Source organism: Ambystoma mexicanum, chromosome 5q, assembly GCF_040938575.1.
Source record: "Ambystoma mexicanum isolate Mex_15411 chromosome 5q, UKY_AmexF1_1, whole genome shotgun sequence".
In the NCBI taxonomy this organism is placed as follows: domain Eukaryota; kingdom Metazoa; phylum Chordata; class Amphibia; order Caudata; family Ambystomatidae; genus Ambystoma; species Ambystoma mexicanum.
This window is the reverse complement of record NC_090933.1, coordinates 386,926,847-386,950,082: the sequence shown is the minus strand read 5'-3', so window position 1 is coordinate 386,950,082 and position 23,236 is coordinate 386,926,847.

The following is a 23,236-nucleotide window of genomic DNA, read 5'->3' as shown; positions in this document are numbered from 1 at the left end:
TCAAGTTCACCAAATCTTCACTGGTGCAGTAAACTAGTGTAGGAGGGAAATCATTTATGTTATATGTTGCTTTGCTGCCCGAAGGGCCATGTGTCTTGTTTATCATGATGGGAAGTTCTCCTAATGTTTGTTTTCATCATGTTGCTTGCTTATGTGTTTTCTTGTGAACCAACAGGGGTTAGTACACGTAGTAAGGTGTACTAGGTAGGTAGTTAGGCTATATATGTGGTCAGTGTTACATGCTGGACAGAGTAGGGTTCTTTCCTGGTGTTTCCCCTGTCCCATCCAAAGTAGGAGTTCCTTACCCTTTTACCGGTGTTCCTAAATTCCCCATCCTATCCACAACCTCTCCCTAACCACTGTTCCCCCCATTGGCTGCCACGTGGCGACCTGTTTTATATATCAGGTGTCTGTGCCAACCACGGTGGGAGGATCGAGTTCATTTGGCTTCCGTGGTTCGGGGGAGAGTGTCGATCTCTCTTCCTTTCCTGTAAAGTGTGATTGTGACAGGTATGCCAGAGATTCTCAATGACGATCGTTTATTACCGCCAAGCGTGGTGAATATGATTATTGTGGCCGATTTGATGACCGAGCATGGTCAGAAAGCTGAACTAGAAAAAAGCCTTTACTCAATATTCCCATCACTGCAATCTGACCATATGTTATATCGTGCAACATTTTTTTAACAAGGGGAAGAGCAACAGATCGATAACACTAAACGCTAGCTATATAGTATTATTTAAAAACCCACAGTAAACAGCAACTAGCAGTGCTAGCCCGCCAGATGTATCCAACCAAAACTTATTTTTTCAAGGATTTTCCATGGAAGCTTTTGAAGACGCGACCAGTAAGCCCTACAGATATCTCCTGGTTGATTTAAAAACAACCACTGATCTATTTCCGCCGGGATCACCCGCTGTTTATATCCCAAGAAAGACATGCACAAAACAACATTAAACACAATATCGGGTCAGTACCTGGTCGCGCTTTCACCATGTCAACACGCATAAGGAGAAACATTGCACTGTGGAAAATGCTTCTATATGCCACCCCTCAACAACGCAAGGCCATTCTAGCTGCTGCCTCCGACGACTTTGTGACCGTTATTACGTAGATTGCTCAGAACACTTTAAAGGGACATGTACCCCTAACACACCATCAAATAAGTGTGTTGAAGAAGAAGGTCATCAAGAAACTGTGCAATAAGCAAATATCACTAAGGTCTTATAGAAAAATGGCCTCGCAATCCGGTGGGTTCATAGGATAGCTCATTGTCATAGCCTTACTGCTAATCACTAGCTTGCTCGGAGGTCAATAATGGAACACACCCATGAAGTATATCCGGCGGACAAGCGTCAGTTAGAAAACCTGACGTCTCCCACTCCCCCGACGGATTGGGATATGCGAGAAGTTGCTACCATGCGTCACGACTCAGAAATGAAGGATGTTTTAAACAGATCTGATTTATCGGCGCATGATAAAGCAGCATTATACTCAAATATTCTAAACAGATACTGAAACCACGCCCAACACGGAGATGCAGAGAAAAAAAAACTAACTTTATACATGCCGCCCGCAAAATGTACCGGTGCGGGGGAACCACGGGGACAGCTCTGGTTGTGGCTGATGTGGTAAACACTCTTAGCCAATGCTATAAACCTAATGCAGAACTATTGTTACGTAAGAAGTAACTTGCAAAGGATGTGGCCGTGTGAACCGATAGAGGGGAGTTTATTTATAAAGGCAGGGTTTTAAGGAGTTCGAACTTGCACAATCTAGTATGAAGTGTTACAAACCGAAACCCAACTGCTACAATAAATGCACCCATCAGCTGGAACGAGTTTATTCAGGCGATGGCCGATTTAAATATTTCGACTTTGGTCATAGGTAATGTCGCCCAGTGATGCCTTCTGGAGTGGCTAACAACTGGGGTTCCCACAACTCCTCGCCAACAACATAGCCCATTAAGCACCCCCATAAGCAGTCCCTGCTCACCAGCCCCGAAAAGGATTGGAATACCAGTTGCCTTACAGATTATTTATCCGCCTCCGGCATGCGTGCCTCTGAAACATCTAGATCACACCAGAGCCATGGCAGGCCTATATGGCTATCTGAATAATGCGGGTGCCCCTTGTTGAATGTGTATGATTCTTCTCCACTATATTCTGCTATAACCTTTCTTTTCTTTCACTATTAAATATGTATTTTTATTAATAAAATGTTTCAATTCATAAACATGACTGGTTGTTTATTATGTTATATTATTTAGTATGTATAATAATGTACAACGCATGTTGATATTTAAAACTATTTTATTGATACATGTATCAGTGTATAGACGATCCACATTTACATTTTTGACACACTGTAAACATTTTGTGGGATCTATACACATTAGATAACATCTTATTAACAAATCTGGTCACCATTTGGTCATTTTGCATGCAATTGCTCGAATACATTTTCAAAACAGCCGCCAGCGATTTACATTCTGACATTTGGCTGATAAAGAATATACATTGCTGACTGCAGGTCACGGCTTTAAAGTTTTGAACTGGTACAGTAATGTAACGTAAATATTTTGCAATGCTTTTTACATAGTCCATTAAAACTCTAGGGTATATCGAGTGCTGTGGGAAGTGTGCCAAACTGTCAAACACCGTTAGCACATCTCCCTCCAGCCACAAAGCTATCCAGTGTGTTCCAGCCCGGGCATGAGGATCAGTGTTCACCACCAGGAAAACCGGGTGATTTCTGGATAGGCATTTGGGACATGTATCGCTGGAATACACACCATGAAATGTTCTTCGAGCATGTCTATGCTTATAAAAAATCCTTTTATCTGTAGAGTATACATTAAATATTAAGAAGTATGTTTCTTTGCATGTTGATCTCAAAAACGCTATTGAAAGCAGGGCATGTGTGGGGGTTAGGTTTCTTTCAAACTTTATTTCAGCACATAGGTTTCCGCTCCTCATGAGGTTGAAATGACCTGCTGATGCATTATCAGGTTTTAGATCAAAGGCCAGCAAGGTATAGCTGAGCGCATACTTGTTGCGTGTGAATGAAACTGGTACATCACGCATGTGCTTTCCAGTGACAGCCACAAACCCCATGTGTTCTCTGATTATGTTCCGCAGTCCAAAATTGGGTGTATATGCTTTGGCAGGAATTAGAACACTCTCCTTGTGCAGAGCCGCATAGTTCATGTTACAGTGTTTGAAGTCAGAGGGTTTTTTATAATATACACCGCTAAGCGCTGTTGTTTTAACAATTCCATTGATCATTATCTTTGGGAGCTGCCCCAGAAACAGGTTGTCTTGATTGGTGCCGCGGCTAGTGGTAGGAATGCTGAAGACTTTAAGAGCGACTCGCTACACGAGATATTTCACGTTAGATATCTGCAGTGCCTCTGCATGCACTAGTCCAATAGTTGGAGAGACGTTTACACGTTTAACAAATAAACTGGCCGATACGATGGCTAGTTTGTACTGTTTGGCATCCCCGCTCATGAGGCAAATGCGTCTTTGTTTCTGGACAGTTTCACTTTAAGATCAACACCGTTGATCAATAGTTTATCCTGAAAGAAAGGGTCAGCGTGTTGGTGGCTCAGTAAATCAAATACTCTACTGGTACTGGTGTGATGGGCTCTTTTCACGAATCCCTTGTTATCACCATCCAGAACAGTGTTGTCAAAATGCCCAGCGTTATCGTGGTAAAAAAGCCCAGCCAAGAGCTGCTTATCCAGGACATCATGGCCATAATTTAACAGACTCTCTATGTAGGTAGGCCCTGTATGTGTACATATTATCGCTATGTGTTACCATTCGATTCCCCAGCCTCACGTCCACCTGATTAAAAATACTGGCTATCGGGTAAGCAATTGTACCCACACATGCTGTAGGCGCTGTATCGGTTCCATTCACCGTTTTTATTTTACAGGCTAGATGCAGAAGCGTATCATTCAAATCCAGATACATGTCGGTCGAGCCCCATACAAACAATTCTATATGGGCTAATGGTGATAGAGCAGCAAGAGATGAGACCTCGATAAAGAAACTGATATCGATGCTGGTCTGTGTCGGGGGCAATGTAAAAATATTGAGTTCTGATTTTACGCATTCCCCCGAGGCTCAGTGTAAGAAGGCCATTGTTCTTTCAAAAATATCACCACCCTTGTGTCTTTTAGGAGTAACACATTTCTTCTTCTTCCTATTCCCCTCTGCGCTTCAGGCTTTTGATCTGCTTTTCCTGGTGGGTTTCGGGGGGGCCGTGCAGCACAGACGCCAACCTCTTCCTCTTAACGCTCCTACATGGTTTATAAATGAGACTGGATCCGTCCTGCCCCTGCTTTTTCTGTTGGGTGTGCCGCTCAGCAACCGCAGCTGTCCCGCTTCACACGTCTTTTGCAATATTCCTGGCAGCCATTTTCACATGCGGGGTAACTAATTCAAAACCACAATGTAGGAAGGGCATTGTGCGTTTAAAAAGATGTTTAAAGATACCGGCGATACATGAGGGGAGTTCTGCTAAAATATGACTGATCGCCGTAACCGGCCGGGTTCATGTAATATTCCATATAGGGGCCGGGGTCTCCATAGTTCTTTACCCCAGCCATTATAACGCTGTTTTATTCATCTTTCAGCCAGAGTGATCTGAAGTGCAACCGCAGCCAGAACTTTCCGTATTTTAATGATACAAACTGCCCTTGGTCGTCTCCTATCTGTATGTTTATGGTGTCAAAATATTTTTTACACACAGGAACATAGTCAAGTTTGTTGTATTGAATGTTCACAATATTGTTGTTGTTCCCTTTAATCTCCATCATTCTAAGTAGCAGGGCGTAGCTAACCCCACCCGCTGATACTCTACAACTTCGCTATAGAGCAATAAGCTATAAAAACCCTTGTTAATGTTGGCATAGGTATTATCCCATGGTTCTTTACTTCCATTGTGTTGCACTTTCCCCAGTATGTTGTGCCATCTCCAACTGTTTGAAACCTAACAGACGGGTCTGGCACCTGTTGAAAAACTTTACGCTTGCGCTGCTGGGGGTCTAGTTGTAGCAATGTGTCCTCATGTTTGGGCATGTTTGATACAGCCTTGTTGATGACTCTCACAAGTTCTGGTATATTTGAATAATGCCCCTTGGGAAATCCACCCGGCCAGAGCCTCGGAGGGTTTGTTTGTTTTATAATAAAGGTTGCTTCCCCCAGGGATAAATTGTCCCATGATCAGACGTACTGAACTTTGGTGAGCGCCACCGTCCACGACTCCTCCAGATTTATGGGTCTGGTCAGCTTCACAGTGAAGTTGGATATTTTGTTCCTTGGAAATGTCTTGGCTGAAGCGTTGCTGGGAAGCATGATATAAAAAGATGCAGACTCCATTTTGACCTATGGTCTCTAGGGATCCAGCTGACACCCAACTGTTGAATTTGTCAGGCCACCCCAGCCATTTAACTAGATATTGTTTTCTGGTTCCAAGGCCTTGACTTTTTATTATTTATTCGATTCTATAAATGCGCTGATGGTTTATACTGACTTCCTGGATCTCCTCCCTATAAAAACACCTTGAACACCCTCCCCTGAATAATTAATTAGCGTCTATATATTGACACCCTCCCTCTGAGTCACTCCTTCTACGATAAAGATCTTGTTTCTGTAGTTCTGCTCATGTCCCTTTGTAAAGACGGCTTTGTCTTTTGAAATCCGCACATGATGCCCCTTTTTGAGGGGTATATCTTTTGTCTTTTTAAAAAGTGTTTTGCCGTACATTTTTTTCCAGACAGCCAGGGAATTCTGCAGTGCTACACCCGCTGGTGTGGTTTTAATAGATTTATGATGTGCGTTATATACATTTATAAATGCGGGTACCACCTCCACATATCTGTAGGTGTTTTTAGCTGTAAATAATTGCCAGAGTCGTGTTTTAAAGGTGCGTATGAAACATTCGACAATAGAGGCTTTAACTTCAGAGTGTGTTACAAAGTGGTGTACACCGTGCTGCTTCAGGAGATTTTGAAGCAGTTTATTTAAAAACTCTTTACCAGCTTCCGTGTGTAGTTTACCAGGGACTTTGCAGTTGTTAAATATGCGCCTAAAAGCCACCGCTAAGCTGTGCACCGTCTTGTTCTTCAAAGCCTCAACATAAGCGTATTTTGATAGAACATCAATGACGGCTAGAATATAGCGGAAACCATTGTTGGCTTCATGGAACTGGCTGATTGACGTCACATGCCACGGTCAATTGCCGTTTAAAATGTTTCCGGGCCGGCTTATGCAATGCATAGGCCTCCACACCTGAAAGCCACATCTTAACAGCCCCCCATGACACCTTCTCACCATCGGTTTGCAGTTTACGATACAGGCTGTCAACCCAGCCATAACTGCTGACGCCTCCTTCATCATAACATATTTTTGACAGCTTGAGGCTGGACATGTCTTCCCGTAACAATTCAACATTAAGACACAGTCAGGGTTTATAAACAACGGTTTTTATTCGCATTTAAAAATGACAATTCTATTCAAAATATATTCACATTAAAACAGTCACATTAAAAAAACACCTGCGAATAGCGCACAACCACATTGTATGCTGCTGCTTCGTTAGATCTTGAGCATCCTCCATCCCTTCGTACACCAGCAAATCTACAGGACTTCCTGGGGGTGTTCGCTCCTCACCATAGCTATAGCTTTTCATAAGAGCTGTTTACGGAATAGTCCCTGAAAAGCTCAAAAAGCGCTGTGTTTTCCAGCCCATTGCAGAGCGGTTTATATCTGGGTTGTCCGACCCACCTCCGCGTCAGCATCACGGTCTTAAGCCGGCCCTTTCAATCACATTTTATATTAACATTAAATGTTGATATAAAAAAATAATTACGATATAAAAAATGACTGATATCATTTGTATATCATTTCTGTGTACATAAAAAATATTTTTGACATAAATAAATTGATATAAAAAGATATAAAAAAATATCTGATATAATTTTAGTACCAGACTTTTTTATTTTTGATATATAACAATAATATAAAGCTTATATAAAATCTGTTGTACAATGATATCAAATCTATATAAAATAATGACGTCAGTAAGGTCCAACCCACTCCTGTGTCATCGCTGTGTCACCAAACCCCAACACTTGCCGTCTAACTCCTCACAACGCACTTTGCCCACGACCAAGCAACAGCGAACACACGCTCTCCCATATTAAAACATTTTGATATACACTTTATATCATTTTGTAATAAACTTTATATCAAACCGTATCAAAGTACACAAACGCACTTATGTATCCGTTTATATAAAACGGATATCAAATCTATATATAAAATTTGATATCGAAACATTTTGATATCAAAGATGTATTGATATCAAATTCCATATCAAAAAGAAATCAAACCCATATCAAAAAGGGAGGGGCTTATGGACACCAAGTGGGCGTTCCCACCTGTCAAAAATTTTGCATTGGAAAAAAGAGGCCCCCTTAACTACTCATATTCCTCTATTATAGGATTAGGAATGAGTTCAAGGCCTTTTATCATACGTTCCCACAGAAGCCACCCACCTTTCCTCTGCTACACAAGGTGATGGAGGCGTGGGGGTAGGAGTGGTTGATCTCCCAGATTTATGAGATGCTTAGGGCCGCAATTCCGCAGATAGAAGATAAAGCGAAGCAGAGGGCGTTGGGAATGGAGATTGAAGAGGAGGCATGAAACCACATCAGGGCCCAAACTCGTAGTGTGTCACTCAAAGCGTGCTATAAACAAATACACTTAAACTATGTACACCAGACCTACTATACTCCATTGAAATTGCACCATTACTATGGGGAAGTGTCTGGAGAGTGTTCACGTCGTACAGCTGCAGAGGATTACTTTTGGCTGGTTCTAGCCAGCAGGAGGATAGCTATGACATGGTGGAAGAGTCTGGGGCCAAAGAAGGCATAATGGTTGGAGGACCTAGCCTATTGTTACGATTATGAGGTGGCTTATCTTCAAACACTACCACTTCATGCCTGTCCTCTGGATGTCTGGGGACCATATGTTCAGTTGTTGCTGGCTGAGGGTGGAGACCGGCTGTACCCGACTGATCTAGCTGTACATGGGGACGGACACCCATGTTTTTTCCTTTCCCGTTCATTTTAGCTGTAATGACGATATGCATTGCTGGGATAGGTTGGCCCATTGATGACGGCACGGGCCTCAACGGACTGCTACAGTTACACAGGACAAGTACACTTTTGGGAACTGGAGGAAGATGCAGATATGCATTATTATTTTTTTTCTAAGTGATGACACTCTGAATGTTATGTTGTGTTGGTATGTGTTCTTAAAAACCAATAAACAGTTAAAAAACAAACCTGTCTGGATAGCCCGTTAGTTTTTTTATGTTGATTCGAGGATGCACAACAGGCTTTTGATTAGTTGAAGCAAGCCTTGATGTCTGCACCTTTGTTGCAACACCCCAATTCAAACCTTCCTTTTATCATGGAGACAGTTGCATCATCATTTGCTATATGGTCACAAAAATGACCATCCACTGGATACCCACATCCCATTGCTTATTACTAAGGTAAACTCACATCAACCAAATGTAACTACATAGTCACTGAGAAAGAATTTATGGCAATAAGATATGCTTTCTGTCTCTGTCGTCACTACCCACTGGGAGAAAAATTGTAAACTATGGTCTACACAGACCACAAATACCTCTGTGATTTGACATCTCAACAATGTGGTAACAGTTGGCAGGTGCGTTGGCATCTGTCTTTTTGCAGCGTTTGATTTCACGATTAAGTACCTCTCAGGTAAGCGTCATAGTAAGGCCAGCGCTCTCTCCAGAACCACAGACGTAGAAACCCTACCACATACACCCCAACATACGTTCTTGCAAAAGAAAGGTTTATCTGTGTGTGCACCATCTCCTTCGCTTGTAACCAACATCTGCTACCACACCGGGACGATTGGAAAGCAGAATACCATGAGGGATTGCCCTAGATTCAAGGCATGTCACATTTGCCTACAACTGCTGCAAGAAAGCAAGTGATGTAATGATGCCACAACACCAAAATAGTGGGTCATCCAAGCCAAAACAAGAGAGTTGTGCTGTTAAGGCATTGGTGCTAGCAGCCCAAGATGGCAGGTGATTGATTTTGTATCCACCTGTGCTGTGTGCATGCAAGGAAAAAAGGGAAAACCAATCTTGCCCGTCCTGCATAAACCTTGGTCTATGGTGTATATGGACTTTATCACAAACCTACCAAAGGTCGATCAGGTAGACACCACACGGGTAGTAGTATTAGACTACTTCTCCAAGATGGCCCGGTCTGTACCTTGCTCATTTCTGCCATCTGTGCCAATCCTAGTTGACATGTATTTCCGGCATGTCTTTTACCTTTTGGGGTTTCCTTCTTGCCTTTTTGTGTCCACTAGAGGAGCCCAGTTCACGTCCTGTTTTTGGTGTACATTGGGTATTGATACCACTTTTTCATCAGCATAACACCCAGAAACTGATGCCCAAACCGAACACATCAATCAAATCCTGGAGCAGTATCCCTATTGTCTGTGCCTCCAAGATCAGAAAACATGGGTGGTGTATACTGCAGAATTTGCATACAACAATGCCCTCCATTTCTCCGCTGGTATTAAACCTGACTATGTGGTCTATGGGCAGCACTCTCATGCCTACAGCGTCCCTAGAGCGAAAGTGGCTTCTACCTAAGACCCCCTGCTCTGGATGACTAATACCGGCACATACAGGATACACATGAAAGACTACACCAACCATTCTGATGTGCCCAATAAAGCATGTGTCGTATTGACAGCCTTCGACTTGCTAGATCACAAAATACTGCTTGACCGGATGGCAACTGTCGAAGGTCTCTCTATGGATGCTATTACATGGCTTAGATCCTTCCTGGAGGGCTGCCAGGCGTGAGTACATTGGGGCGACAGTGACTCAGAGCCACAAATCATAACATGTGCAGTGCCCCAGGGGGCTTGTCTTTCTCCCTTGTTATTTAATATATATATATATATATATATATATATATATATATATATATATATATATATATCCTTCCTTTGTGTGGTGACCTAGAACTGCTGGAGATATTCTTCTGCAATCATGCTGATGATTTCCAGCTAGTTCTGGACATTACTGGAGACCATGAGAGAGATCAACGGACGCTGAATGCCGTATACCACATCATAAAATACTGGATGTCTACCAACTGGCTCTGTCTAAATGCGGCTAAGACTGAACTCATGCTATTCGGTCCCAGACAAGCTCAAACCAACCTAGGTCAGAGGTATACCAGCTTCATTATTGACGGTAGCCAGATTAAAGTAGTACAGAAGGTAAAGACGCTTGGCACCTATATGGAAGAAAGCTTGGACTGAGAAGCCCATGTAACTGCCATTACCACCAGTACCAACTATCATTTTAAGGTACTTAGGAAAGTAGCACCACTGGTCTCAATAGAGAACTGCATCAAACTTGTGAGAGTGGTGATCCTCCCGCGTATAGATTACTGTAACGCTCTATTGGGAGGTGCTAATAAGGCTGATATTCAGCAACTTCAGAAAATTCAGAATGCTGCCATACGTGTCATCTTTTCATATGAAACGCCTGGAATCAACACCTGCAGCAAGAAAAAAGCTACACTGGCTTCCAGTGGCAGCCCGTATCCAGTTTAAATTGTTATCCACATGCCACAAGTGCATTGTTGGTAATGCCCCAGTCTACTTGAAAGACAGGGTTAATATTTACCATCCCAAAAAAAACTTGAGATCAGCCGAGGGCTCCCTATTGGAATTACATTGGGTAAAGCATGCCGTGGCCTTAGTCTGGCTTTCCATGTTCAGGGAGCCAAGGCATGGAATGCCTTACCAGCACAGCTATGTAAAACAGAGAACCACCTTGCCTTCCGAAAGCAGTTGAAAACGACTCTTTTTAACCAGCATGAATGATTCCTGTGCAATCTTACTCATCTACCTAACTGTCTCTCGGTGACTGGATGCCCACGGGCTTTGGCGCGATATGAGTATAATAACACTAACAATTGGCTAACAGGTGTCGGTGCCCCTCTCTGCCATAGCAACAAGGCAACTTTTTGGATAGCTAAACAATTTGGAAGCTCATTTCCGCAAACTCTTACCCCAGTACATCAGGCCCTACAAGATTGTTCAGGTTATCAATCCGTTCACGTATTGGCTTGCCCTTCTCCGGACCTGGCAATTTATCCACTTTTTCAAACCTCTCGCCTTAAACCCTATTTGCTACCTAGCTGTTCTTTTGCCCGTCCTGCCCCTGTATTGGTAGGTAACACTGAATAGTAATGAGGTACATCAGATCCTGGATATCAAAGTCCAACAGGGTTGTCTCTTATCTTGTCGATTGGAAAGGTTGCAGCCCTGAAGAACGCTGTTCGGAGCCTGTTTCAAACTTACTTGCACCCCGGCATCTCTCTCTCTCGTTCTGCTCTCTCTCCACACTACGGCTGGCTCCACAGTGTAGCGCAGCTCTGCCTGTCCAGGATGTTCTCACATCAGAGGCTCACCTCTGCGTAGGATTCTTCTCCCTCCATTGCAGCTTCCGCGTCTCTTTATTCTCGCTGCTGTATTTTCCTGGGTGTGTTGCTCTCCATCAGCTGTTGACTTCACAAGGATCCCAGCATTGCCTTCTGCCAAATATCTGGTAGTAATGTTAGTATGTTGTGTATGCCAATCCACCACAATAATATTAGTCTTTTCTATTCCCTTATAGGTTGTTCTTTGTAGGGAGTTCCTTGTAGGAATGGGAGTACTTGTCCCCTAGTGGGGAGTCACTCCCAGTGAGGTAGCACTGTCCCAGACTCTATGGAGGGTCTAGCTTAGCAGGCTTATATCCCTACCCTCAAAGGGGGTGGCTGCCCAATGAGAAGAAGGGATGAATTGCCCAGATTCGTCACAGCTCCTATTTGATTCAGGCAAACTGGATTGCGTATGAACCTACCCCATGATAACTAAGTACTGTGGACTCCCATGGTGAGTGGCGGACCATACAGCTGGCATCTCCCTACGTCCTTATAGATGCACCCTCATCTGCCTGGGTTAGATCCTTTCCTAGCCAGTACTGGTACATGTTTATTTTAGTGCGCCTGCTGTAACCCAAGTCGCACTCCGGTTTGATTGGCTAGGTGACTGTCCCACCAGGACAGCCACCCTGTTGTGTGATTGACAGCCAGGCTGTGTGAATGGGGGAAAACTGCATAAAAATCAGGTCTCTGGGTCTGGAAAGGCAGAGTCGCCACTGGAACGAAAGAACCGACGATGAGCTGACAGAAGAGGAACCCTACAACGACTGAACCGCCCGGTGAAATCCTGCTGCAGGTCCGAATCTTCAGACTCCAACGACAAGAGAAGATCCTCCAGGAATCTTCTTCCCCTGAGCTGGTGAGACCAACCAGTTCGCCCAAACTACAAGCCAGGACTCCCTCCTCTGGTGGAATTTGCTGTACAGAACTACAGTGGGCTGGATAGCCAGGAAGGTCGGACCCTGCTTGGGTTTTAAGGAGCGCACCTTTTATTTGTTGCTTTGCTCTGCTGCTGGTTTCTTCCCTGGGTAGTGCAGGACCCTCCAGTCTTCCTACTTCATGCCATTCCAACAGTTGTTTCAGGAACGGTGAGCCTGCAGGAACTACCAGCAACGTCTACCTCAGCTACAGCATCTTCTCCATTCAAAGGTACTGTGCAAATCTGGTTGTTCGTTTCGTTCAGCTGCGGTGAAGGTGTGTGAAACCTTTCGCCAATCTGAGGGCTTGTCCTTCTCTTCTCTTTAAACTAACTTTTCTGCTGACCAACTTCGTCCAGAACTCATGGCAAAGACTGAACCACGAACTCCCCTGAACTGTGTGACCTTGAGCAAAAAGACTTTTGTCCTATTGACTTTGGCCTTAAGCCTTTTTGATTTGATTCTATCATTGTAGTTCCTCTTTCTAGATTGCCATGTTGGTGCTGCTCAATTTTAGTCTAGCTTTGTATTTCCCTCCCTTTTCGAATTGTGAAGTGCCATTTTCCTCACACTTCATTTTGAGTTTAACTTGTCCAGAATCTATTGGGAGTGGTGTGGTGTATTAAGAGTGTGATTTTTAGACTGCTTTACTTTAGTGAAATGTTTTTATAACTGATGTGTAAATAAATGAATATTCTTTTACTCAGAAACCTTGAGTCAGTGTTTGTTTGAATCATAGTAATTGCTGTCCTTTGTGTAACTATTGATACTGCTCACTTGCTCTTGAGATACGTCTGGCTGCTCAGCCATCACTACCACTTTACTGTGTAGTACAGGCTTGTACCAAAGGGGAATTTGTACTGTCACTTGTAGTCTTAATTGTGTGTGGTGTTCCCAAAGGGTACTGGATATAATTCTGCCTAACACTGGTGTACAGCGGTGAGGATCAAGTATAGTGATTACACTTAGAGTGCTGCTATTAACTTGGATCAACTAACCACAAGGCTAAACATCACTAAAAAGTAATATTAATCATATGGAAAGCTACAGTCAGGAGACCCTCCCTAATTACACTGTGGATTATCTGAAAAATCTATGTAGAAATAGGAATCGCTCTGTTAGAGGCAAAAAGTCTGAATTGTGATTGAAAGATTGTTAGAGAAACAACGTCTGGAGGAAGGGTCTGAAATACCTAACCCTTCAGCAAATGTGGAAAGTATTGAGGATGATAATGTGATTGTTATTGATGAGTTGGAGGAGGCAGATGTGTCTCATAATATAGGCCTCACTGCTCTCTTACCTGCTCACCCACCTCAACCCTTGTGCACTGGGACTCCTACAGGTCCTACACTCAGTCCTGAATTCATTGTTCTAGAAAAGACTAGGCTTGAATTGGAATTCAAACGTTTAAATGCTCAAACTGAACAAAAACACCAAGAACTTAAGCTCAGAGAAATGGAGTTGAATCATGAACTAGAAATTAAAAGGTTATCTCTTGAAAATGCTTCTCTCCCAGAGTCTTCTAGGTCTTCCAGTCCTAAGATACCCTGTATGCCTAAAGAAATTGTGGGTATGTATGAGGTTAAGCTTGATATTTTGGATTGGTTGGCAATGTTTGAATATAACCATGGGATTCAAGTTCTCACAGGGATTGAGTTGCTTCCCTGGCTCTTCTCTTGGCTACCCACTGTTGCATCTGATGTTGTGATGGAGTTGGGGGAGGTGGATAGGACGGATTATGAGTGTGTGAAGCTAGCTTTAATGGCTAGATTTGGGAAGACCCCTTCCCAGTACCTTAAGAGGTTTAGAACCCTCAAAAAGCATGATGGTACCCATTGGGCTACCTGGGTATGTGAATATTTGAAAAACGTAGATGGTTGGGTTATGGGTTACAGAGTAAACACTTATGAAGGTATGAGGAATCTTGTTATGTTGGAGTCGATTTATGATGCCTGCTCTCCTGCGCTCAGACAGCACTTGGCTGATTCTAAGGAGATAGATCCAAAGAAGTTAGCTAAGGCTGCTGACTTGTGGGTTGCCAACAGGGCTACTCATGAGGATTCTGGGGCTACTCCGAAGAATGATGAGGGAAAGCAGCCAAAGAAAGATAACAAGGAGAATTCTAATACCTCCAATCCAAAAGAGGGCCACAAACAGCAACATAAGGGTAAACGACAGGGAAAACCAAATCAGGCTAGTGCACCACCTGGACCCAAACCAGATGGATGTCAGAACAAACCCCCATTCATCAAGATATTTGGGAAATGTTATGTTTGTGGGTCAACTGACCATGTGAAAGGGGATCCCAGATGTATGGGTAAACCTTCAGGGGTCCATACTATCTCCTTAGCCTTCTCCCCTGTAACGCTCACCTGGCTCCCACGGAGGCGCTGGTCTGGGTTGCTGTGGCCTCTTCAAGCGTGATACGCAGAATTCGGACCACCGATTGAACAGGACCCCCAAATCTTGCTTGTCTGGCCCGTAGGAATATCCTTCTGCAGATGAGAAAGGGGATTAACTGTCTGCTGAATAATCTGCTTGCTTCCCCTTTTCCCCCTTCGTTCTCCTCTGACTTCCTCCAAAACCCCCAGTTTAAGCTCACCTTATGGTTTGGAAGGATGAACTCTCCATCCTGCTTCTGGTGCAGGGGCGCGCGTTCGTCCAGTTACTTCACTGGTTTTCAGAATGGCGCTGGCAAATCCACTTGACTTTACTGAGCGATACGCCGTAAGTATGAAGATGCAAAAGTTCAAGTGTGAGCCTCCTTTTATGTTGTCTTTTTCTGTCCTTTATTTCAGGTGCAGAACAAAGGCCATGCGTTGAGGGGTTAAATTGCCGGGGTAAAATCAGGTGAGTCAGTGATGAGGGCGACCCCTCTAAATGTCTTTATAATTCCCCAGTAATGTCTTTTGTCCTTTCCCCATAGGGGCCGGGGTGCGGTACCTGCCAGAGATGTGGCGCCGACCCGAGATGTGGAATGGCTCACCAAGAATAGCCGGTAAGTAATATGGCTGAAAATCCGGCTTTCCTCTTGTGTTGCCTTGCTCACCTTTTGTCTCTTCTTCTCTCCCTTAGGTGCGGTGCAGAGATGTGGCGACCGGCACTGAGAGCCGCGATGGAGCCGGGCGGCGTCTCGGGAACAGGTGAGTGAAGCGCAGCGCTGCAGCGAGCAACGCGGTGCTTTTAAATGGAAGTCTTCCTTCAGGAATGCTGGCGTGAAGATTCTGGATGCAGGTAAGAAGGTTGAAATAGTTCTTGGTTTTCACCTTTCTCTTCTCTTATTCCCTTACAGGTGTTCCAGGTTCGAGGCGGGCGTGGCTGGAGTCCAGGTGCAGGAGCAGACACGGTGAGCGTTCAGCTGCTGGGATGCAGAACAACGCGAAGCATGTGTGGCTGTCTGGGTGCGGCTTAAATAGCCTTGGAAGAAGTTCCAGGTGAGTATTCTTCCACAGCCCCACCCAAGTAACAAAATAGTTCCTTCAGAAAAATAGTCCCTCCTAAGCCTCATTTGGCTTGGTTCTTCATGCAGCATGGTCTGCATCAGGTGAGTGTGCAGCATGGTCTGCTTCAGGTAAGTGCACCAAACACTTCCCTTTATGAGCCTGGCGCCTATGGCGTCAGGACTGATGTCCAACATGAGCCTTGCGCCAACGGCACCAGGACAGAGTCCAAAGAGCCCCTATAAAGGGCCGCTGGGCTTTTACCCGGGGGCGTGATGCCTGCTCCCGGGGGTGCTGGGCCTGGCCTCGTGCTCCGGGGGTAGGCATCATGACATCCCCAGAGGAAGAAGTACCTATGGCAAGTGGAAACTTTCACCTACTGGCTGAGGCACCCATGAGAGTCTCAGCTAGTGTTTCTTTAGTGTCCCTGGGCTTGTGAGAACAACAGAACCTAGATGTCTATAAATCCATCCCAGATAATGCTAACGAGTATTATAAAGATAGTGTTCTTGTGAATGGACAGGAGACCCCTGCCATCAGAGACACTGGAGCCAGCATAACTGTGGTGGATTAATCATTTTTCAAGGTGGAGGATGTTGCTAAGGCACCCAAACACCTCACCAAGTTAGCTGGAGACCCTGTGCAAATGCTTCCCCAGTTACCAGCTCTCATCCCGTGTAATGATATGACTGTCAAAATATCTGTTAGTATGCAGAGTGAAATGCCTGGGAGAGTTCTGTTGGGTAATGACCTGAAAACTCTTGGAGTTGTGTCAAGTATCCCCCGACACCCCAGTAAGAGGAAACAGGAGCTCACATGGTCTGCAAGGGAGAGGACATTGAAAGGCTCTCCAGAGGAGCTGATAGAGGAAACTATCACTCCCACTCCACAGGAGTTGCTCACTGCTATTTCTGGAAAGAAAGAGGCAAAGGGAAAACCCAAGACCTCAAAGAAAAAGTCAGACCACACCCCTGTGCTACCAACAAGGACATCTCCAAGATTGTCCAAGATCACACCTGTGATCCCTCCACCTGCTGAGGCAGAGTGTGAGGTACAACCTTGTGTGGTTGAACCAGTTTCTGATGAGTCAGATCTGGAAGAAGACACTGTTGATACTGTTTTGGTTGGAGATCTGTAACACTCACCTGGTATCCACGGGGAAGTCACTCAGCCTGTTCTGACCGCTTACGACCTCAAACCCTTCCCTGGAGGCTATTCGACTGGAGACTGGGCCTGAAACACAGGATTGGTAGAGTTTAACTCCCTATTGTCTCTGTGTGCTTGAACCCTGTCTTCCCCGGGGTCCAACCCTTCCCTTTGATCCACAGCTCACCTTGTTTTCTTGGATAGTGGGCTCTCCGTCCTGCTTTCAGTGCAGGGGCGCGTTGATTGATGCGGGCTCGTTGCTGCCTAGTTACTTCACTGGCAAGAGTCCGACAGGTAAGTATAATGAGTCGTTTGAACAGTTCTCTAACTTCGTTCCTTTCCTTCCTTAGATGATGGCCGCCGTCCGGGGATGGCGGCGTGCTGCTGAGATGAGAAGCACTGAAGGTGAGTGAGAGCGCGATGCGCGATGCACCCCTTTCGTATTTGCATTGAACTGAGTTCTTTTTCTGTGTCTTTTAGGTGCCGCAACATTTTCAGCGTGGATGCCGGTTATGAAGAACAAATGCGGTGGGTAAGGGCGGTATGCGGCACCTCTAGATGTTTCCACGCTTACCTGGAGTGGCTTTTCCCTCTTGCAGATGGATGAGAAGTTTCGGAGAAAGAGATCCCCCAGAGCGGCTTGGATTCAGGTAGGCGTTTGAAGCTCGTACAGTATTTAAAAATAAGCGAAGATTTGCAGAATGCTTACTAATGCCTTTGTTCTGTTCTTTTCCCTTTCCCTTAGGAAGAGGCGGGCCGGGATGGGAATGACACCGCCGAAGATGCCCGCAGAACAGAAGGAGCGATGAATGATGGGCAGAAGCGCCACAAGGTAAGGCTGTTCCTAACAGTGTTCTTGTTCTTGCAGGAGCTGAGCGCAGAAGAAAGATGCAGACCTACTGGAGACCGATCCGAACATGGTGAGTGTCACGCTGCAGGTGCAGAAAACGCAAAGCATGTTTCTCAGCCTGGGTGTGGCTTAAATAGTCTCTGGATATCCCAGGTGTCTCTGGGCTGAACCACACCCAAAAGACTAGACCGCACATGCAATTCTGTGAACCGAAATATGTCGGGGCATCCATCTTGTCCCCATCAATACACTACAAGTCCAATCCCCAATGTTATCCTATGGGAGTGAGTGAGTCTGGTGCCACAAGCGCCAAGTCTGACTCCAAGTGGGTCTTTGGAGGGATGGAGAGGCCCTTGAGGGCCATGTAGGTGATCGTGGCCTGGCTCCAGCCTGACATCTTGGATGGCTGGGGACATGAGGGGCAGGAATCATGACAGCACCCCCCCGCCCCAAGGCCCCTATCAAGGTGGCTCTTCTGTCTGGTCCTGGTTTGGTTGGGTGGTTTTGATGAAATCGTCTAAGCAAGTGAGGTGCATGGATGTACTCACAAGGCTCCCATGTCCTGTCTTGTGGACCATACCCCTTCCAGTCTACTAAGTAGTATAATTTGGACCTGATGTACTTTGAATCTAGGATGTCCTTGACTTCCAATTCTGGCTCCCCGGCGACTACTACTGGCTGTGGTGGCGTTGCTACCCGGGTCCCAGGTTGAACAGGTTTAAGGAGAGACACGTGGAACACAGGATGAATCTGCATGTTTGACAGCAAAGCTAGTCTGACCGCCACAGAATTTATCACAGAGGTGACGGTGAATGGACCCAGGTATCTTGGACGGAAAGTTTGGGCTCCTTTAATGGACACGTGTTTAGATGCCAGCCAGAATTTGTCTCCCACTTGGTATTTGGGGGCCTTTGCTCGGTGTTGATCAGCAAACCTCTTTTGGCGATTCTTAGCTTGAAGTAGTTGTTCAGCTGCCCTTTTAATGGTTTGAGAAATGTTTGTGTGCAAGGTTTTGACTGCTGGCATTTCCAGGGTTGTAGGAACGTCCAACTCAGAAGTACATGGGTGCCTGCCATACATGGTATAAAAGGGTGTCTGCCCAGTGCTGGTGTGTAGGGAATTATTATAAGCATATTCAGCTATCCATAATAGGTCAAACCAGCTTCCTTCAGCTTGGTGTAACATGCAACGCAGATCCTGCTCGAGCGTCTGAATTGTCCTCTCAGTTTGACCATCCATTTGGGGATGGTGACTGGTGGATAGCCGGATGTCGATCTGGGCCATAGAGCAGCATTTTCTCCAGAAGTTAGATACAAATTGAGTAGCTCGGTCTGAGACCAAAACTGAAGTAAACCCATGGAGCCGTACGATGCCTTCAAGAAATACCTTTGCCAGAGTGGAAGCATTTGGGAGCCCCTTAAGAGGAATGAAATGTGCCATTTTTGAAAATATGCTCCACGACCACAAGAATAGTGTTAAACCCTTGACTGGGTGGTAAATCCGTAATAAAATCGAGGGGCAACGTGTGCCAGGGTGCTGGTGGGATTTCCAGTGGTTGTAATAGCCTAGCCAGTTTCTGCTTGGCTGACTTGTTTTGAGCACACACTCCACAAGATAGGATGAATTGGATAATGTCTTTATGCCACGTGGGCCACCATTAATTTTGTTTTACCTTGGCTAGGGTTTTAGCGATTTCAGGGTGGCCCTCGATCAAGAAATCATGATAACCGGACATGACTTGTTCTCGGAGTTCTTGGTTTGGTAGGAATAAACGATTCCTGAAGTAAGGAAACCGATCTTTTATCATGTAATGTTCTCCTTGTGCACTCCACGCTTGTAATTGCTCCGGACTCATCAGGCTTTAGATTTCTTCATGTAATTCTTAGTTATGGTTGCTGTGATTCCTAGGAGCTTGTCACTCGGTATGATTGCTATTGGGTCAGGGGTCTGATACCCTTGCTCTTCCACCCCCATACGGGAAACGGCATCGGCCTTCCTGTTTTTCACCCCTGGTCGAAATGTAATCACGTAGTCATATTCACCAAAAAAAAGAGCCCAACGTAGTTGTCGTGAGGATTGGGCATTTGCCATTTTTAGGTACTGGAGGTTCCTGTGGTCAGTTATTACAGTGATTGTGTGTCTGGTGCCCAAGAGGTAGTGTCGCCATGCCTTAAAGGCTGACTTAATGGCCAGGAGTTCTTTGTCTGTGATAGCGTAATTGAGTTCAGGGGGTGTGAATTTACGCGACCGGAAGGCAACAGGGTGTAACTGGCCCGTTTCGGGGTCCTTTTGTGAGAGGACGGCTCCCATAGCCATGCTCGAGGTGTCCCTTTCCACCAGGTATGGGAGATCAGGGCGAGGGTGGCTTAAGATTGGGGCAGATGTGAATCTTTCTTTGAGTTCCTGGAAAGCCTCTTCGGCTTCTGTTGTACACTGGAAATTTTTGTTGCTTTTCCTTAGTAATGACATGATGGGATGCACGATTTGTGAAAATCCTGGGATGTACCGGCGGTAGAGGTTTGCAAAACCCAGCATACTTTGAACCCCCTTGAATGAATTTGGGGATGGCCAGTTCAGGATAGCGCCTACGTTGTGTACATCCATTCGGATTCCATTAGGGCTGACAATAAAGCCCAGGAATTCCACCTCGGAGATGTGGAATGAGCACTTTTCGAGCTTGGCGTAGAGCTGGTGTTGACGGAGTTTCTCCAATATGGATCGGACGTGTTTAACGTGGTCCTGCTTTGATGCAGAATATACTAGGATATCATCGATGTACACTAGAGCACAGACATCAATCAATTCCCGTAAGACATCGTTCATGAAGTATTGAAATGCAGCAGGCGCGTTACAAAGGCCAAAGGGCATTACTTGATATTCGTACAAGCCGTATTCGGTGCGAAAAGCGGTTTTCCATTCGACCCCTGTTTTACGCGAACAAGGTGACATGCCCCCCTCAGGTCTAGTTTTGTGTAGATTTGGGCATCTTTTACTTGATCAAGCAATTCAGGGATCAGTGGCATGGGGTAGCAATTTTTTATGGTAATCTGGTTCAGTGTGCGATAGTCGATGCACGCTCTCAAGTCCCCCTCCTTTTTTGGTATGAAGAATAGAGGACTGGCTGCTGGAGACTTCGAGGGACGGATGAACCCGTTGGCCAGGTATTGGTCAAGATAGGCCTTCAGGTGCTGGTTTTCTAGTTCCGTGAGTGCGTAAATTCACCCACAAGGGATTTGTGCGCCGGGTATCAGGTCGATCTGGCAATCGTATCGTCTATGCGGTGGCTGGGTATTAGCCTGTTCTTTCTGAAAGACATCTTGAAAGTCCTGGTATTCACTTGGTAGGGTGCCGATTGCCACAGTTGCAAGCGTGGAGGTTCTGGTGTCTATTGGTTGTTTCTCTTGGCGATAACATGTGTGGGCGCAAGTCTCGGGAAAGGCCAATTCTTTTGCTCGCCAATCGATTCGAGGATTGTGAGCTACCAACCATGGCATTCCCAAAATCAACCGGAACTATGGTGCCTTAATGAGGTCGAAAACAATAGATTCTTGGTGTCCATCCTGGCACAGAAGGGTTAAAGCTGCAGTGCATTGGGATACTGGACCTGAAGCTATTTCCGTGCCGTCAACAGTGGTAACAGTGTCGGTGGTTGATTTAAGGCATAACGGAAGCCCCATCTTTGCTGCAAGATCCTGGCCGATGTAATTCCCAACGGCTCCACTGTCTATGTACGCTCTTACTGCCTGCATCCGAGATGGTTGTTGGTGATTGATCAAGACCACAGATAGCGCAAAATGGGAGGTCTGTAGTTCACTTTCTTCACTCGACAAGTGGACCCCTACACTTGCCGGGCTGGGGAGTTTTCCGATTCCTTGATGGTATCTTCCTTGTCCGTGGCCCCTACCATCCTCCTCGGTGGCTTAACAGGGCACTCTTTAAGGAAATGACCTGACCTTCCATAGTACAGACTTAACTGCTGCTGTCTCCTTTTATCCCTTTCCGCTTTAGTCAAGGGGGATCTGAACCCCCCGATTTGCATTGGTTCTCCTGAACCTTCAGTTGTTCGGGCAGTATTGTCCTTTGAACGCACATACATAGGGTGAGGGTCCGGTCTGGTTCGATCTGCTTTTCGGTCCTGCAACCTATGATCCAGTTGAACAACAAGGTCAATGAATTCTGAGCAGTCTTTCGGGGGGTTCAGTACTTGTGCGAGAACATCCTTGAGCTCCCCCCGCAACCCCCTACGAAATAACGTGGTTCTCTTCTCCACTGGCCTTTCTGCTTCAACTACGAGACTATTGAACGTGGCTATGTATTTTAATAGGTCTTGATTCCCTTGGCGTAGGGACAGAAGTTCGTTGTCTAATGCCTGCCCACGAGTATGAGGGGCGAACAGCTTTTCCATCTCCTGCTGAAAGCCCCTGAAGTCATGCAGCAAAGGATCGTCTTGGGCCACAAAGGGTACAGACCAGTCCGCGGCGCTACCACTCAGGTAGGATAGCACAAAAGCGACCCGTGATTGGTCATTTGGAAAGGCCCCTGGCCTACAAAGGAAGTGCAGGCGGCACCGGTTCATGAACGTTGCAAACCTCTTGGGATCTCCCGTAAATCGTTCGGGCGGGGCCAAGGGAACTGCCCCAGGAAGGGTTATCTGAACGGGATTGGCTGATGGCGCTGGCATCGTGGGCACGCTTTCTGGCAATGGTGCATGCCCTGCTTGTGACTGGAGAAGTTGCCGGCTTAAATCATCAGTGCTTTCTTTGGCTACTATCAGCTCTCTCCTCAGGGTGTTGGTCTCCTGCCTGGCTGCATGTACTTCAGAACGTAGCTGCCACAACATGTGGGCTAACTGATATGTTTCTGATGTTTCCTTGACGCCCAGGTGGATTTTGATGTGAGGCTTTGCGTTCTGTAACGCTCACCTGGTATCCATGGGGACGTCACTCAGCCTGTTCTGACCTCTTACGACCTTGAACCCTTCCCTGGAGGCTATTCTACTGGAAACTGGGCGTGAAACACAGGATTGGTAGAGTTTAACTCCCTATTGTCTCTGTGTGCTTGAACCCCTTCTTCCCCGGGGTCCAACCCTTCCCTTTGATCCACAGCTCACCTTGTTTTCTTGGATAGTGTGCTCTCCATCCTGCTTTTAGCGCAGGGCCGCGTTGATTGATGCAGGCTCGTTGCTGCCTAGTTACTTCACTGGCAAGAGTCTGACAGGTAAGTATAATGAGTCTTTTGAACAGTTCTCTAACTTCGATCCTTTCCTTCCTTAGATGATGGCAGGCGTCCGGTGATGGCGGCG